The 18,147-nt window shown below is 34.1% G+C and overlaps 1 protein-coding gene across 1 annotated transcript in view; it reads right to left on the bottom strand.

The window, feature by feature from the left end:
• Positions 1-18,147, bottom strand: part of LOC126842762 (zwei Ig domain protein zig-8-like) — a 182,002-nt gene that overhangs the window by 49,588 nt on the left and 114,267 nt on the right. The window lies entirely within an intron of this gene.

Below are 18,147 nucleotides of genomic sequence, written 5' to 3'. Positions count from 1 at the left end.
ATTTCAAATGAAGTAACAATAAAATAATTCTTCATTATTCGGACTTCATTGAAATATTCATACAGACACTTGGCCAAATAATACATATAAATATAAAAATAAACACACGAGGCGTTTGCTAGTAAGTCCTTGTTAAAGGAATGACACGACGTTTGGTTTTTAATGATGCAGAATTTTCAATAGGCCACGTGATAACAACGAAAAATAACATTGTTGTTGGAAATACAAAAACTGTATACATAAATAAATTACACGTTAGAACGCCATTAGAAAGAAACTAAAAAATGAAAAAAACGGCACGCCAAAGGGTTAATACACGTTGGATGATAAACAAAATGTCAATGTCGTGTGAAATTATTACGGTAAATTAATTCACACGTGATAAGAATTTGTTTTTACCGACTTAAACAACCCGTATATGATACACGTTTCGGTTTATATATGATAAAAATACAATACTCCAAAAACTCCAGATGGACCTTTTTTAAAAATTTCACGCGTCAAAAAGTTGCGCCGAACTGTGTGTTATCTAAATACACTTAAACATATTTTGTATACTGTACTGCATAGTTTTCCCTAAACAAATATGGAATAACCCGTCTGAGATGGAAAAAATAATCGGGCGCTTATCGCTTACATTTTTCACTGAACAAACGAAAAACGATTGAGGATCTAACATATTGCATTATATTGATCTCTAAAAGCGACTTTTTATCGTTTTGTTTGGTTTTCTCGCGGTAATTGACATAGTTAAGCCAAACTCTTGGAATTTAATTTAATTAAGTTCGGATAATCTTGCACGTTCAGAGTATTGCTCGTCGGACGGGTTGGCACACTTGATGGAACCTATCTCATATCCCCTTCGTTCTACCCCACAGGAGTGTACACACGTGTGTGGTTTCAGCCTTTATACATGGTGTTCCGTGAAGATTGACTACTATTTCCTAAGTAGATTTAAATGTCGGTCTCATTTGGCCTATACACTACATACTGTGTAAAACTGTATAAGTAAACAAAATCATAGGAAGTACATATTTTAAGAAAACGGAATTTTAGAAATCTCAATTTTCCTACAGTAGATCTTTGAATGAGTATAATATCTCGTGGGACACCCTGTATACTGTTTGTACGCGAAGTCATCAAGAGACCAATTTCTCACGCAAATCTAGCAGTTCCCTTTGATCACGTTTGTACTAACTGAATTACATTAGTTAAACGTGAATGGGACTCGCTAACATTCTAGGCGTACCCGCTGTCGGCCATTATATGCCATTAATCGGTTATATGACATTAAGACGATTCCTATGGTAGTAATTTATAGGTACACAAGATGACGGATGACAGCACATATTTAAATAATAACTCGGTTATTCGGATCGATTACAAAGATGTAGTTCATAACATTAATTGTTTTATAAAAACATAAAATAAATCCGCAACATTATCTCCAATAGACAATGTTGATTTTTTATTGTATTTTAAAAAAAAAATGTTGTTTTATCATTTTAGTCGTATAGCATAATTAAAAAAAAATTATCCATATCATACAACTTAATTTGGTATTTATGACACTATCGATTGTGATTTTTAGATAATTACAGAACGCGCTATAGAATAACGATAAGCTGGTTAGGCATTAAGCGGCATTGAATAATTAACGGTCACATATATTACTATAATAGCTGGTCCTAGAAAATAATTGTTATTACCTAACCGTCTGAGCCCCTGCGGGAAAATTAAACGTTTCGGATGACAATTTATTTTGTTCCGTCGTTCAAATAACTGTTTCGGCTAGAATTTCATTCTCCTATGTCGATACAACAATATATGGAACAAAACTTTTGCGTTGTACTCGTTAAAAGCAAACAGACGTTGAAACCCGATTCTTATAAAGTCCTCGACATAATATAACCGTAACATGTATTTTCATATGTATTTTTGATGATATCCGTTTTCTATTATGCAAAAAGGACAACAAACAAAATGTGTCGACGATTGATTAAACGATGCAAGTTTAAAAATCACAACACCACCTCAAATGTGCAGTGTTATTATTAATTATGCAATATTATTTACAAAACTCAACAACAAATTAGAAAAAGCAAACACCCGCGCGTCCGCTACTTAAATAACAGACATTTCAGAATAAATAAGACACAGTTTTTTCAGTACATACTAAAGAACTCGTTTCTGATCAGCACATTTTTCGCATGCCAAAAATAATAAACGTCTAAATCAATGAACAGTAATGCGTTATCGTTTTAATAATAATACAGTAATTCCGCACAAGGAGAAAATCCGGGAATCATTGGAAGCAAACAGGTCGAGCGTGCATTTTAAACAATATAAATCCCAGTATTCTCTCCTTGTCCATTCAGTTAATCCGGAAGTACGTACCAGAAAGGCCATTAGACGAGAAACAGATGTTACGACGCAGTTTCGTAATAACAACAATAATAATATAGTTTGACTTCTAGTACTAGACACTGGAGAGTAAGTTTTTAAAAGTATTCATAACAAAAAGCAAAAGAGCATACAAATAGTGTACTTATGTTGGATAAAGATTTATTTTACCGTCTTAAAAGTTGTAGCAAAGACTTCGATGCATGTACAACAGCTTGTTCAAAATTCTTGTAGTAGATAACACACCAACATATTAAATTTTTCACATAATTTCCTGATCATTTTTTTAGTTTACGGTACAATATGGGATTTTGGTCATTTTTTTCATCGGGTAATTTTAATTTTCTAAAACAATTTTTCCGTTTACCGATTTCTGTATAATCACATTTACAATTACATTATAAACTGTAACTCACATTTTTACGATGTACAAATTGTCTAAGTGTTTTACGTTGGAAGGTATTACGTTTGCTTAACGTTTAAATGAAATGTAAGCACAAATAATTAAATGTAGGATAATAATATATATTGTAAAAAAATAGTGTGTGATATTGATATTTGGTTTTTTTTCCATCAAACGCTATTTAAATATTATATTTTTGCGATGAAATATTGTCGAAACACATTATAATAGATATGTTTGATGTATAGAATAATATTATATAACACCATAAGACCGGTGTGTGAATTATTTTGGTAATTTGACACATTTTTTCAACTATACGCCCAGCCCGTCACGTCACTCATGCATTATTGAAATCACTTGAATTTTCAAACATGCCATTTGATGCATTTTAAAACACGGTTTAATGATTCGGCGTAGGCAAGTACACCAGATACCTATATAGCGTATTAGCGAGCGGCGTGGCGAAAAGTAACGACGCGATATACAATTTAAAAGCACTCCGACGTTGTGCGTACCTATGCAAGTTTAACGGGGAACACATAACAATATTTTTTCTTCCCTTTTATATATATTTTTTGACAACGTCTTTTAGGTGTCAAGACGTGTTTTATAACGCTATTACGCAAAATCTGTGACACTCGAGCACTGCCAAATTGGACGTAAACGCCGTGTAATTGGAGTACCGTGCGCCTCATCTTGTCACGGCACAACAGTATTCGTTTACCCGTCTTACGCCTCTAGATCATACCACGTAGATATAAGTACAATACATATGTTCTAACGGAAGTGCCGTAAACCCGTTTCGAAGCGCTTGGATTCGTTTTTTATTATTTCTATTCCTCGTGGAACAAAACAAAAACAAAAAAAAAAACACCGGACATCCGTAAATCATTTCTCGGTCGACTGCCTAGGTTTTTTTTTTTTTTGGCTTTCTCCGTTGACCGTCACCACCGTGCACAACCGCCGGTGACCTTTAACGGCCGTTATCAAAGGTCGGATTGTCTTGGGTTCCGACTCCGGCGGGCTTTCAATTTTCCACCGATAGGTCGTCCGAAAACGTGCTCGGAGGTACTCAATATTAATGTCGCGGTATGAAGAGATGCGTTTTTGCAAAAAAAAAACAGGGGTCGGCCACGGGGGGGGGGGAGGATAAAATGAGGGGCGACGGGAAAGCTTTAATGGATGATCGAATGGCGGGACGTGCGGCGGTGGAGAGAAAACAGCGCACCAGATGCTGTTCGGGCGCGTGTGTATCCCATATAGGGCCCGTAGAAGCTTTTAGCAGCAACGCATTCCTCTATAACGGCTACAACGTCATCCATAATGCAAATCCGAGAGGTCTGTACGGCGGTAGTCTATGATAATAAATTGGGCTGTACAATAATACAAATCATAGCAACAAGAGGCGGTCCCCGCGATAATTATAATAACAATTGAAAAACACCGGTTAGCCTACACCGCAGAGTAAGCGATCGTGTTTCAGAACAAACGAAATTTAAAAACGTTCGGCACAGGTACTTGAAAATCCTTTGGTTTTTGCCGCCTCTGAATATATTGCTTTCTAGCTAACGTATCACTTACCATCACATCCGCTGGCGTATATACGCGAAAAACATGCAGTAAAAAAATAAGAGAATTTGTTTTTAAATTGTATTTATTCAATTATTAATGGAAGGGGGAGTGGATAAAGGCGTTCAGTGAAATTGTTTGTAAAATAGTTTTTATCGGATGAATGAAGTGTTTGGCTATACCTATTACACGTTTTAGCAAAATGTTATAAAATTTGAATAATTACTCTCGGAAATTCACAGTTGATAAAGGTATTATCAAAATATTGTGATTACTTTATAAATGGATAGGTTGACTAAACCATTTATTCCTGAAAAGTTTTAAAATTGTCATTTAACACCTTTATCCACTCACCACTTCAAATGTCTTTAAAATTATTTAAAAAATGGTAGATATCGATAGCCTCATAAAAGAAACAATGATCTATAGGATATCTTTACAACCAGCACTTTTGTTAATAAGGTTAATACACATAACTTCTATTTCATTTATAAAATTGTATTATACAAATTCAGCTATAACCATAAACTATAGCTGTTTAACTATATAGATATAGTTTAACTATGAACGTTTAATAAATTGAGACTAGTAAAGTATTTGGAGACTCGTATGACATCTCTTGTGCTCTTCGCACGAACTGCAAATCGCTAGTTTCCCAAAAATCGACTAATTAATTGCACATTAATTGCATTGTACTACAAATGAAAAACGTTGAACGGCAACCGGCTCTCGATTGCGATAGTTGCGTCTATAATGAGGTTGGAGATATTGTTGTTAGGCAAACTTAATTGGCATGCAACGTTGGACATAAATCAATTAAAACGAAATCGTGCGGATATGAAAATATAAGTTAGCTGCGTGTGCAGAATTACAAGACAAACAGCCAAGAATTTTTGGCAAATCGTCGGTCTCTGGAGTGCCGTAATGGCGAATACTGTGTACTTTGCACTTCCTTAATAAATAGTTACAAAGGCGGCGGCGAGGGCACGCGGGATTCTCGTTATTTAAAACGCACCGGAAGGGGTTAGGATGTCCTGCGACGACGCCGGTATGAAATGTTTATGACGGTCTCTCTCTCTCTCTCTCTTTCTTTCTGAACCGACCCATCCCCGTACACAATATTCCATATAAACCGCTGCCGCACTACTTGTGTGCGTGCATCATTGTGATAACCGTACAAGTAGTCTCCGGATGTTTATGCATATTTTATCTTGACACGATCATTGACACGCCCAAACCACAGTAGCTGGAAGGCAGTATAAGTACAACGACGCCCTCGGATTTACGGGTTTCGCGCGTTAAGTGTTGTCATTTTTTTTTTTTTTGTACTCCACTAAATGCGTTACTTCATTATAACGAACAGCGCACACGTCTTCAGACCGTGTAGCCACAGGCGAAATGTTCATTAAACATGTAATAAATTGATAACATTATACAGAGCCGCTAATTGCAAAACATATATCTCATTGTTTATATAGTTTTGTTTTACAATAAGAATAACAACATAATATACATGTTTAAAATTGCATATATACAAGTACAATAATAATTGCTACTGTATATTCATTTCTATAATACCACCGACGACGTTGAAATAGTATTATTAATTTGTTTTTATATAAGCTGTGTAAATATAAATACTCTTGTGGATAGAACAAATTACTTAATAAACACGAACACTGCCATTAAAAATAGCCCTTGGGATGCGCCGAGGGACAAGTATAGTAGTGTGGAATTATAAATATTCACAAGTCACCTCTGCTACTACCTATGCATTCTTTGTAAAATACCCTTGGGATACATGTAGTTTTTGCGTTGTGATAAACAAGTCTGCGGTTGCTTACGCTAAAAAAAAAGTTGCTCGAAGTACTAAGAAAACCATTTGTATGCAATTACAAGTAAAACAGTTGAATTAATTTCGACAATCGTACCTAATAAAAATTATCTTAAATTACATTAGGTTTATGGGCGAGTTAAGTAGGGCGTTTATAATATTATAATGTTTTCGCTAAAAAATATTCTCAATAATATAATTTCGACAATCCTATTCAGTAAAATATGTATTTTTATTTAAAACATTGATATTTACACTGTATAATTCTGTGAAGTGTTTACGAATAAACGCTGCATTATAATATGATGTTCTCAGTATCGATTAGGTACTCAATTGTTTATATATATATGTATGTATATAGCGTGTAGATTTATTATAACGCTAAGCTCAATTGTTTTTATTTAAGCGGCCCGGACGATTTTGATTTATTGATCAATTTACAATGTCACGACCGCGTTCACATATCAAAAACAGTATTAAACAAAATTTAAAATGATTTAATATTAGTTGGGGTTATGCTGTTCTTTATTTAAAATATTTTATCGGGGCAATTTATCAAAAGTTTCGTTGCTAACCAGTGCTATACCCAAAGCCTGAATACCGCAGCATCATTCTAACTGTTATTCAAAATTCTCTTGTTGTTCTTTTTTTTAGGACACATTCAACACGGATAAGATTTGTACTGTTATTATTAGCTACTTAAGATAAGATAAATATTTAACGTGGACTTGTATAGGTACTTATATGAAATATTTTATGATACCATTTTAGCAGAATGTATACACAAACATTGTGTGTACTGAAAATGAGAGATTAAACGTTGGTTTGAGCAAATAGAACAATAACAGTTGATAAATGCGTGGTACGCCTTAACTAATGATGACGGAGAATAAACAATACGTATGGAATTTACCCAAAAATACCTAAGTTGCTTAATTGTTTGTAAAATATAACGAAAGAGCTCATACGAAAATGCTTTTTGATAAATTACTAAGATGTTGGGCTTTTATTGACTTCCATAATGTTTACCGAGTGCTCAATCAAGTCAAAGAGCATGAATAAACCCTACAAATTTACACGGGTTATCATAAAGTTAAAACACTATATCGGAAACACATTTTTTGGGTTAGGTTTTACGACAGAATAAGAGTTAAAAAAAACCCATTTTTTTACCAATGCACAAAAGTAATTAATTTCATGGGTCGTGCGTGTTATTGAGAAAATACTAAAGCAGTGTATGAAAAATAAAACGATACAAACAAAAATGTAAACAACGATGATTTGCTAAAAAGAAAAACGATTGAGTAATCAGGTCATCCAGATCATTCAACTTCCAACGCTGGAATATTAAATGTAGTTTAACAATATAGACCATCTATAAACCAACAGTGGGCTAATGCATTTGTATAATATTGTCCAAACGGGTTTGCTCAGTTCAAAATACACACTTCCATCGATCAATAATGTTTGAAATGTATTATTTTCCGACAATCCATTTTGTTCGAACATCTTCGCATTGTACGAAAATGTTCCTCATTCACTGGCATTATGTTAAAGTGATTGATGAGTAATTTGCCCCCTGAGCCGATTCAAGTTCAAGGCACTTCTAACACTGTCTATTATGTTTCTATTTTTATTAGGTTCTTGTTACAACTATAATTCTTCTTAATTTCTAATATTCGCGGATTGTCTATCTCGTCGACTCCGGTCTTTTTCTTAAACTACATTATTTATGTTTTCATTGTAGTGTGATCCGCAAGTGTCTTATAAATATTAGTCCCACGTGTCGTGACGTCTAAAGGCTTGTCGCTACAGCTACTATACTGTATGCTATAACGTTGGCTGCAACACGGTGTTATTTATTAGGCGACCCTGGCCAAAGGGAATGATATGAGAGGGACGAGAGGGGCGGTAAAAAGTAGGTTCACTTACACTGGGCCCAGCCCATTAGAACCGTTGAATTAAATCATGCGTCACACACGTCCGTGGCGCTATGAGGAGGCTTAGCGATCCCGAGTTATCTTTGGGACGGGACGATTTTGGGTAGTTTATTTATTGTAACAAAATCGGATTGGCCGTTGCAAGGGACGGTTTAGCGTCGGACGTAGAAAATTATTCCAAATTTTGATTAATATGCGCCCGGACGAGTTATTGTAGGATATAATAATATTATATATACATGGATAGAACCCCTTGGTTACTCATGCCGCTCATTGCAAGTACGGCCCCCCCCCCAGACGTTGTCGTTATCCCTTTACATATATAGTACAAAACGGCTGTTAATTAAAACTGCTGGCGTTAAAGGAATCGAATTATTCGGACCGGACGACGCGACGGGCAAGTACATGGAGAGGGTGCTTTGCGTTCCAGATAAACGGAAACCAATTATTTACCCGGCGCCTTCCTTTGCCGTACACTACCCAAAACCGTCCTTGCATTTCCATGTTTACACATACACATACTTACACTCTATATTATTTTTAAATCAAACAGCTTACACACACAAGTACACAGGCGGCCGACCGGACGCACCAAGCTGTTTGCCGACATAATACGGAACAGGGAATACTGCCGGGTTTGCTTTTCTCCAACACACATTGCACGTCCACCGATTCTTGCTTGGTAAACGGTTAAAAAATAAACATTTTCACCGTTACAGATGTTTTATTGATTGTTTTTTTCCTCCCAACGTTAATACCAGAAATGTTTTTTTGTCTGAAAACTACTCAACGCGTTTAATTGATTTCGATTATTTCGCGCAAAACGGCCAAGCCTTTCGTTCTCGCTGATTTGTTTTGTTATTTAATGCAATTATCTTTGACGTCGGATTAGTTTGGCTGGCGAAAACAAATTACAATTAGGAAATGTTTTGATCAGTAACGGCCGTTCGAACGTCAGTTTTATATAATATGAACAAAACACATTTTTTCATTATTCCGACTGTAGTCAAAGGCAACCTTATGCGGTACTCGATGCATAATAATTATATGTGTATTAATAATACTAAAAAAAAAGCGTGAATGTTTTCTTAAGTTCTTACGGCATTTTTTTCCGCGTTAATATATATACAGCGTATAAAATACACCTGTCAGCGGTTGTACAGTCATGTGTAGCCCGCAAAGAACTACGTGTAATTATCATGAGTGGCGGATCTAGATAAAAGAAGAGATACTTGAGAGAAATGTATGGCTCCTGTTTTTTTAACGCGCTCGTATCTATACGGAGTCACGTATAACACATCATGCTAGTACCTCGTTTGGTGTTTTTATTTTTTTATAACTGAAAATACGGCCGCTATCGCGAGATCTTTTGATATTAATGTTTAAGTGGCTTGATCAGCCGAGCGTAATAAATATATACTCCAATTTAAAAATGTACAACGGTCCCAGATAGAGAAAAATTTCGATATTAATAAATAACCGTAAAAGAACCAAAAAAACATTTTTAGGAATTTTTATCGAGAAGAAACAAAGAGAAAACACAATTTTTACAATACCATCGCACCGGTGTGGTAACAACAAAAAAATCATAAATGAGAATTTATAATAGATAACTTGAAAAAAGCTTAGTAAAAAAACACATTTTTATTAATGCTTAAATTATACAAACGTTTCGAAAATTAATAGTAGTGTTTATTAGGATGAAACTATATCTGCTTAGGGTTGATTGTGCTTACAGAACCTAAGCAGGTGTATAATACGAGTACAATAGTTTTATGTAATATATGTAAAATATGTACAATTTATATATATTATAATATATAATATTATTCCTTATTTATTGTTATCTTTCTAATGAAAATTTAAAAGATGTCATATTAAGTGACGTCTCAGTGCTTACGCATCACATTTAAATAGCATGCTATGACGGTAATAAGATTCTTTTTATTTCCATGACATTCACTTTTGCTCTTGTAAACTCTCGTGATATGATGCTAAAAATATTTTTTTAAAAAACGTATTCAACTGTATTCATGTATTCAATTTAAATGCACAATGAACAAAGTAGATATTATTTTTATTATTTTTACGTGAACCGTTGTGTTGTTTAAAATAATCTTAGTAAAGTCCCGGATTATGGGAAAATTGGTTAAGTGATGATAATTATGAAAAATGTTCAATTAGAGAATAGCGCCAAAAATGAGTTGTGATGTATTGATAAATGCCTTACTTTGTTTTTTTTAACCGGACAACTACTAGTTTCTTGCCACTTATAAACTAATTGAAAAAACGACTGAAAAAAGCTATATTAACTTTAAATGTAAATTTAATCGAATTGAATATAAAAAAATGCTCTAAATAATATTCGATAAAATAAAAATGACATTGTTTTCGCATTGATATAATGTCAATATAAAAGTCAGGGGGAAAAGGATTTAACTAATTTAACAACAAGTACTTCAGTTTTTTGTTTAATCATAACGTACTTAATTAAAACCACATGCGACCAGTTTTAAATAATTGACAAGTTTTAAAGAGTTTTTTCCGTTTTTTTTTAGCTTTGATACTAAGTTGAGAAGTAATCGGTTATATTTTTATTTATTCTGTTTATGAGTGGGCAATAACTTTTTAACTTCTGCACCGATTTCTTCATACGACCAGGTCTATAAATCAGAAATTGTTCTCAAGTTGTACTTGAAAGTTTACAAAAAAAAAAACTCTCTGAATATAAAACTTGAAACCGTCGAATAGTTTCTAGTCTGTTTGGGGTATTGTTTACAATAACACCACCTTAACTGGTAGACATTGTACAGTCGAAAACAAGAAAGTATAATTAACCCATTTATCATGAAAGTGTGGAGAATTTTTCTATGTTTTCCTTTTTCGAGTGCGCAGTGTTGGGATTCAACTAAAATCTTCAGAGGTTTGCCATTTTATCACATTACAACTGGTAGACAGATCCGCGACAGCCGCCCAATATATCCGGCTCACAATGCTGATTGTTTTTTTTTTTAATTTCCATTAACAGTATTTTAATAATTTACCGAACCTAAAATAAATTTAATCATGAAACGGTTGTAACGGCACCGTCACGGTCCTAGCTATCGCCCTGTACAGCACGAAAAATGCGCTGGATATTTGGAATTCCACACCAAGAAGACGTTCATAACATCTTATTCGATATCCGGAATTCAACGCGCATTGCGGTGGCGTGAAGGATCAAGTAGCGAAGGGTGTCGGGAGCGTGGGTTTTGGCGGACGCCGGACCTGGAGAAAGCCCGGATGATGGTCTCTCTCGCGCACATAATAAAATTGCCGAAATTCCGAAAATACTCTTCTGATAGCCCACATGGAAGTACTTGTGCGTATCGGAAAAGCATCAATCAAGTCGCACCGACAGGGAGTCCCCGTCACGGTGACCGAGGGGGAGAAGGGGTCGAGCCGGCAAAGTGGCGCAGAGGAAACGGGGTCACCTGATTGGAATACGAATTCGGGCTGACATTAAGAGAGTTTCTGGACCTCTAGGAGAGAACCCGGATGATCAATCTAAAATTAAAAAAAAAAAAAAAAAAAGAGGAAAAAAAATGAAAGCCGACGGGTAGTCTAATGGTCACGTTTTTATAATGGTCTTCTACGAAGAGTTACTGTATAGATTATATTTGATGGAATAATACACAGTTTTAGCATCCTCCATTGTCGCCGTTATAATTATCCGATAAATCTTAAAACTACCTTCACCGTTCAAATTAAAACTAATTAATCTGTTGCCTACGTTAGTGGTAATTAGTAATTATACAATATAATATACATGGACTATCTTGAGCTAAGAGTTATTAAGCAACAAAATGGCAAAGTAGAGCGAGTGGTCATACAAGAGAAATACAAATTGTTTAAGTTGATTTTTTTTTTAATAGTTATTTCATGAATTTTGGTGTCACTGACGTTTGCACGTTTAGTTAATTCTAACAACAAATCATGTCAAGCACTGCCTTTTTTTATTATATTTTATATATTATTTATAATATTGTCTATAGTCCATTATAAAGTTTATTATTTTGCTAGCTTTCAGAATGTACAAGCGGAGTTTTTGATATTAAATATGTTCATGACAATTTATTCTATTCAACAATTAGTACCTTTACACTTTATAATGGTAAACATTTTAATTAGTTGAGATCAGAAGTTTTAAAACTTATTTTTGTTGAAGTTAGTTTATAATGCACAAATAAAATTAGTAGGTATATATTATCATCACATACCATTAATTTGTGTTTAATTGTACATGTAATTTTACAGCTATAGAGAGTTTTACTTAAAATCAGTAAGAAGACACTTTAAATGTTTTCAAGTGATTTCCTTTGTCTTTTGTGCAAGTTTTTTAATAGGATTAAATTTTGGTGTACCAGACTCGCTCGTTTAAGCAATTCTGAAGTTTCACAATAGAACGGCAGTAACTTTTTAATTTATTAAACAATGGTATTTTCTAAAATACCAAATTTACTCCACAAGCGCATTATTTATCGTTCTGGTCTTTTTGAAGCTGTTTACTAATATGAGTTGACTTTAATTATAAATTTCGGAGTTAATAATTACAATGCTTTACTGAAACACGTAGGTAAAATACGGTATTCTATTCTATACGGTAATATTAACCAATCATATTATGTAAAATTAATATATTACAACTATACTTCTGTATATTTGATTTTAGATAAAAAAAATTAGCTAATCGCTTATCTATTTAAAAGGTCTGTTTTGAAGAGCCAAAAATATGTTTTATAAAATGCTAAAAGTAACACTATGACCATCTCTATACCGTCCCCATTCAATACAGTACTAGATTATTTTTTATAAAAATAAAAATTTATTTAGACAGTTTTTTTTAATTTTCTTAACACTTGGTAAAAAATAATACATTTTATCAACTATTATGTTATTATGTTATTTACACTGAAATATGGTCGTAATTGCGATACGTTCGCTTTTTAACTTTTTACTTTTATTAAAACGTTATATTTCTAAATCCAATTAGGAATTATTAAAATGTATTATATCAAAATAAAAATGTACAAAGCTTAGATGTTAAAACCCGGATGCCGAGTCGACAAGAAATAAACAAAGAACTTTACAGCCGTTTACGATAAAAAATTAATAACTTTAAGTTCTTTGACGACAAATTAAGATAATTTGCTTTATGCGATTTATGTAAGACAAAGTTATTTATAGCTATACATAATTTGTTCGTTGATGAAATGAAATATAAGATGAGATAAGAATGAGATATACCTCTTAAACATTCCAGCATATAATATAATTTTACGGATTCTTCTTACATTATCAAGATATTTTCTGAAAAAGTGATGCGGAAAATGATACAACAAAACCCTGAGTACTAAAATAATATTATAAGCCAATTTACTAACATATATTAATATTTAATGGTAACTGCGAGTATTATTTATTATGTAGGTAAAAACAAGGAATATTTTGGTTGACTTTACCGTAGTCCGTAGACATTTATAAGTATTTAAGCTAGTTGTACACCAGTGAAAGGCGACAACGATAGCGGCTGTGTGCTTTATTTTCCAGTGGTTAATTCAACGCTTCTCTTATCGACTACACAGAAATAGTATTGCTCAAACCACACGGCTGAATAACTTTTACCCTTTCGCGTAGTCCCTTAAAAACCGTTATAAAGGTCTGAGGTTGGCATATTTTCCAAAATTACAGGCTGTGCTATATTTTTCGTAGAAATATCTCCATTGGTAAGATACCGTTGCAGTACAAGAATAAAGTTCTTATTAAAATGTATGGATTTTTTATTATTATTATTATTATTATTATTTTTATATTAACGTACTACGTAGAGCAAAGTGTAATTATTATTCTTTCGGAAACCTTCGCCAGAATGAATCGAATGCCTAACCACTGTCGGTTTACGCTATGAGGTTCTAGGCATGTGATTTCCCTGAAAAGAGTAAATTATATAGTCTTAAGACTTATAGTAAACTTTAACATTATACAGAATAAAAACAATTATTAATTGATTTAAAAAAAAAACAGTTTTTCATTTTTTTAATCTCTATTTGGCGCCAAGGCGGCGCCAGATTATTAATTATTTCTCTTCAGAAGCTGTTTCCAAACTATAAAACGTGACATTTATTTGCTATTAAATACTTCACAGTAATAGCATGTATGTCATTATTTATAGCACACTATTACGAGTATGAGTGCCTTTTTATTTTATACACTAAAACACAATAAATCTGAATTACATAATTATAAAAAAATTCAAACTGAATAATTAAAATTTACTGAGACAATGGGTTATTGATAACGCCTAATTTGACACAATTATTAATAGTTATTCAAATAATAAGTATGTTATTTTTGCTAACATAACAATATGTAAACTATTAGCTAAAATATTATTGAAAACAATTATATAACACACGAAAAATGTTGAAAACACCATAAAGAAGTTTTTGAATAAAACAATTCATACCTTATATTATGTTCTTTATAAATTAAAGCTAGTCGGGGTTGCCGACAACAGTATAATAACAATAGTGTTATGTAAGCACCCATGTATCAATATTGCATAACCAAAGTGCCGTGTTGCCAATTGTGTAATATATTATTGTAACCAACTCCTTAAAATTGTTTTGTGTCGGTTAATGCCGAAATGTTGATCAGTCAGTTAGACCATATTTGGTAATTTTTTTCAAAATTTTCGTAGTTAAAAAAAAAATCAACCTTATGTTGCATACTACATCAAATAAAGTCAATAAAGTCTTGAGGTAAACTGTAATTTAAGGGGTAACTCTAAAATGTTTATGATAATTTATAGAAAACGACATGTTTTTTTTATATTTAGAAATAAAACGATGCGTGAAACACACATAAATGCAAATAGTGTGATAGTTTATATTTTTTTAAAGGGTCGGTAATAATGCGTATTATTAAAAATTCCTAAAAAAAATTTGAAATATATGACTGAAAACTGTTGTGTGTGGTTTCACATGGAAGACCCTATTGTTTAACAAGCCGGGTGCGTACAGCAGGAAGGAAGCCCCTGTATGTAGTTAAATGATCTAAAGCGGTATTCGTCGTTTTTAACCATTTGTGGGCCGCATACGACTCGGGAATTTACATGTTTTCAAAACATCATAAAGTATTGTATGTTATATATATTATTTTTCTGACCGAAAATTTCGTTTTCCGCGGCTTGTGCAGGCGTTGAATTTGGCATGGATCATCACCGGGTTGCCTTATGATGTCGCCAGTTCGCACGCGTATCCCGGAAAAACTGCTGGACGAACGCCAAACTACCGGCGGGATAGGGGATAGAGGTGTGACCGTTATCCGAGGCCGGGGCGGCGTGGGCAAGGGAGTTGGTGGGAAAAAAAAATAAGAGGAAAAAAAAAGAGCCTAGCTATTTCCAGTAGTTTTCGGGAATTATTGCCGACATTCGTGCCTCTGGGAGCCAAATAATATATTATTGAAATTAATGGTTCGGACACAGTCGGCGTTCCCAAAGCTTCTATCTAACTTTCCGTAATTCGTACAATTTTTTATATAATAACTGTACATCTAGTATTATGGGAATGGTTCTTCTGTTTGTCCACGCTGTGAAATGTTTAATTTATTTTTTATATTGTTTTTGCTGAAAATTAAAATGCGGCAGCGTTCAAACCGAGTACTCGGAATCGCGTAACGCATAATCATAGTAATAGTTCATGCGACTGTAATGCGAGTGCAAAAAAAAAACAGTTTAAATCAGAATAACTCCCAAAAATACCGTGTATTTTGTGTACAGTGGAATATTTTACGATAATATTCATCTTGTTCTTTTCTATTATTACATTATCCATTATCACAAAAAAAAAAACGCTTTTATTCATTGCTGCGTTATAAGATTGGACCAAACCCCCAGAAGGACCATTAACGAAGTACCGACCTAATATTATAATATCTAAACATTGGGCTATCGCTGTTTACGTTTTACAACGCCGGACCACCTTGCACAAACACAATTTGATAAATAATAATTTGACCCTTTTATTATGTACATACATCATCTTATTAAACGTGATAGTATAAATTAACAATTCAGTACGACCGGAACACCCCAGACACTAGATACCTTTTAAGTACTTCAAAAACAACGAATGTTTTCAACGTAGCCACATACTAGTCCTATTCTACTAATTAGACCTTAACATATCATGTATACATTGACTGTTTGGTGTTTATATAACGGGGCACTGTGAAATCATAAAAAAAAAATGAACGGCCGGTTGTTTGTCGAAAAACAAAATCCATATTCTCCTAATGGCTACTAGGCATTTGTTAAAAGTCATATTTCACGAACTTCTTGCGTAGAAATACTACTTGGCGATGCAAAGGCAGTTGTTTACACGTTTTATTTTCCGAACCCGAGAAACTTTTTCAGTTTCGAAGAACATCATTATATTATCTAACGAGCAATTACTTCCAATATTGGACGTTTGCAACGAATACGGTATACGATACAGGTAATCAGTGTTGCGATTTCTTTGTTTCTTCATCAACTCGGGTCCGCGCGAAAATTTAAATGTTAGGAAATTAGTATTTGTGCATCAGTTCAAAATGACCCGCCGTAAGCGATTGTCTTATTTTTTATAAAAAAATGATGTTTTTTACAAATCATCAACAAACGCTACACGAGGTCGCCTACGAACAGACTACGGTCGAGGGACTGTCGACGAATTTAAATTATACAAAAACGGATAAGATTTTTCGACAAAGCGAGTGCTCGTTTTACCGTACGTTAATCGTTGCGTTGTCCTCGCCGATGGGAAACCTTACATAGTAAGAAGGTGGCGCTATAATAATTAAACTCGAGCCAACCGTCGTTAAATGAACAGAATTATACGAGCGCAGGGTGTCATCGCAGTTTATGTACACGTTAACGCGAGAGACGAGTATAATAAAGTCGAGCAAATCCGTCGAAGATAAATCCGTCGATCGCCTTCGAGGGGGGGGGGGGTAATTTATTTGCACGGATTTTCGCAAACGGCAATTTACACAACCTTGAGTGAACTCATCCGCACAGAAACAGCTGAACCTATAAAGTTAACACGGGCATACAAGGCGACACCGACGGAAGCTTTGCCTGTTTACCATATCAAAAGAGTTATATGCACCGAGACGCGGTAAGGGAGACAATTCGGCTGCGTCCTGGCCGCCGACTGTCGGGATACAAAGAGAAAAAAAACAACCGTACCTACCCGAGAAACACCGGGATATAGAGTAAGATATGTGTGTGTATTTTTTTTTTTTTTATGTACATCTTTTTTTTTGCAGATTTCGCCATCCTGTTTTGAATTATTCGCCCAGTAGCTTTTTGCCGTTCCGGAAACTTTTACACGCGTATTCACTGGCACCACACAGTACCTCGACGACTACACCGGGTCACGTTTATAATAAGACATTTTTTAAACTACACAATATTGATACATTTCACACCGAATCCGGACTGACGGGTCGATAAGTTAGGGGTAGTGCAACATATTTTACAACAGTCGACAATTGCCGTGCCCGCCCACGTACGTATACTATTATTTTATCATAACAAAAAGAAGTCCAGAGGAGGGGGTCCCCCACTATACAACCATCCTTAGCTACGGTGCTGGGTTAAGATATATTTCATAAAGGGTTGGACAAGTGTACATTTACAAAATACATACAAAAATTGACATTTTAAATTAGTTTAAATATTTAAAAAAATACCAATTTTTCGTTTTAACTTTTATTTTAAAAAGAAAACGTTGGTAGATAAGGCGAAACGGGTCCATAGAGGTGCTGTATAATGAAAATTTGTCATTTTGAGGTAAATGAAAATTTCATAAAACTGTAGTAAGATCAGCATCGATGCATAGAAGAAAGCGTTGGGCAGTGAATAAGAGAGGTGAAAGGAAACCGGTCGAAATAAGAATGAGTGCGAAATAGGA

Source organism: Adelges cooleyi, unplaced genomic scaffold, assembly GCF_023614345.1.
Source record: "Adelges cooleyi isolate 19-005CV unplaced genomic scaffold, UGA_ACOO_1.1 ACOO_flye_CR_arks_rails_tigmint_CR_PRNA_574, whole genome shotgun sequence".
In the NCBI taxonomy this organism is placed as follows: Eukaryota; Metazoa; Arthropoda; class Insecta; order Hemiptera; family Adelgidae; genus Adelges; species Adelges cooleyi.
The sequence above is the reverse complement of the archived record's forward strand: the minus strand, read 5'-3'. Positions and strand labels throughout refer to the sequence as shown.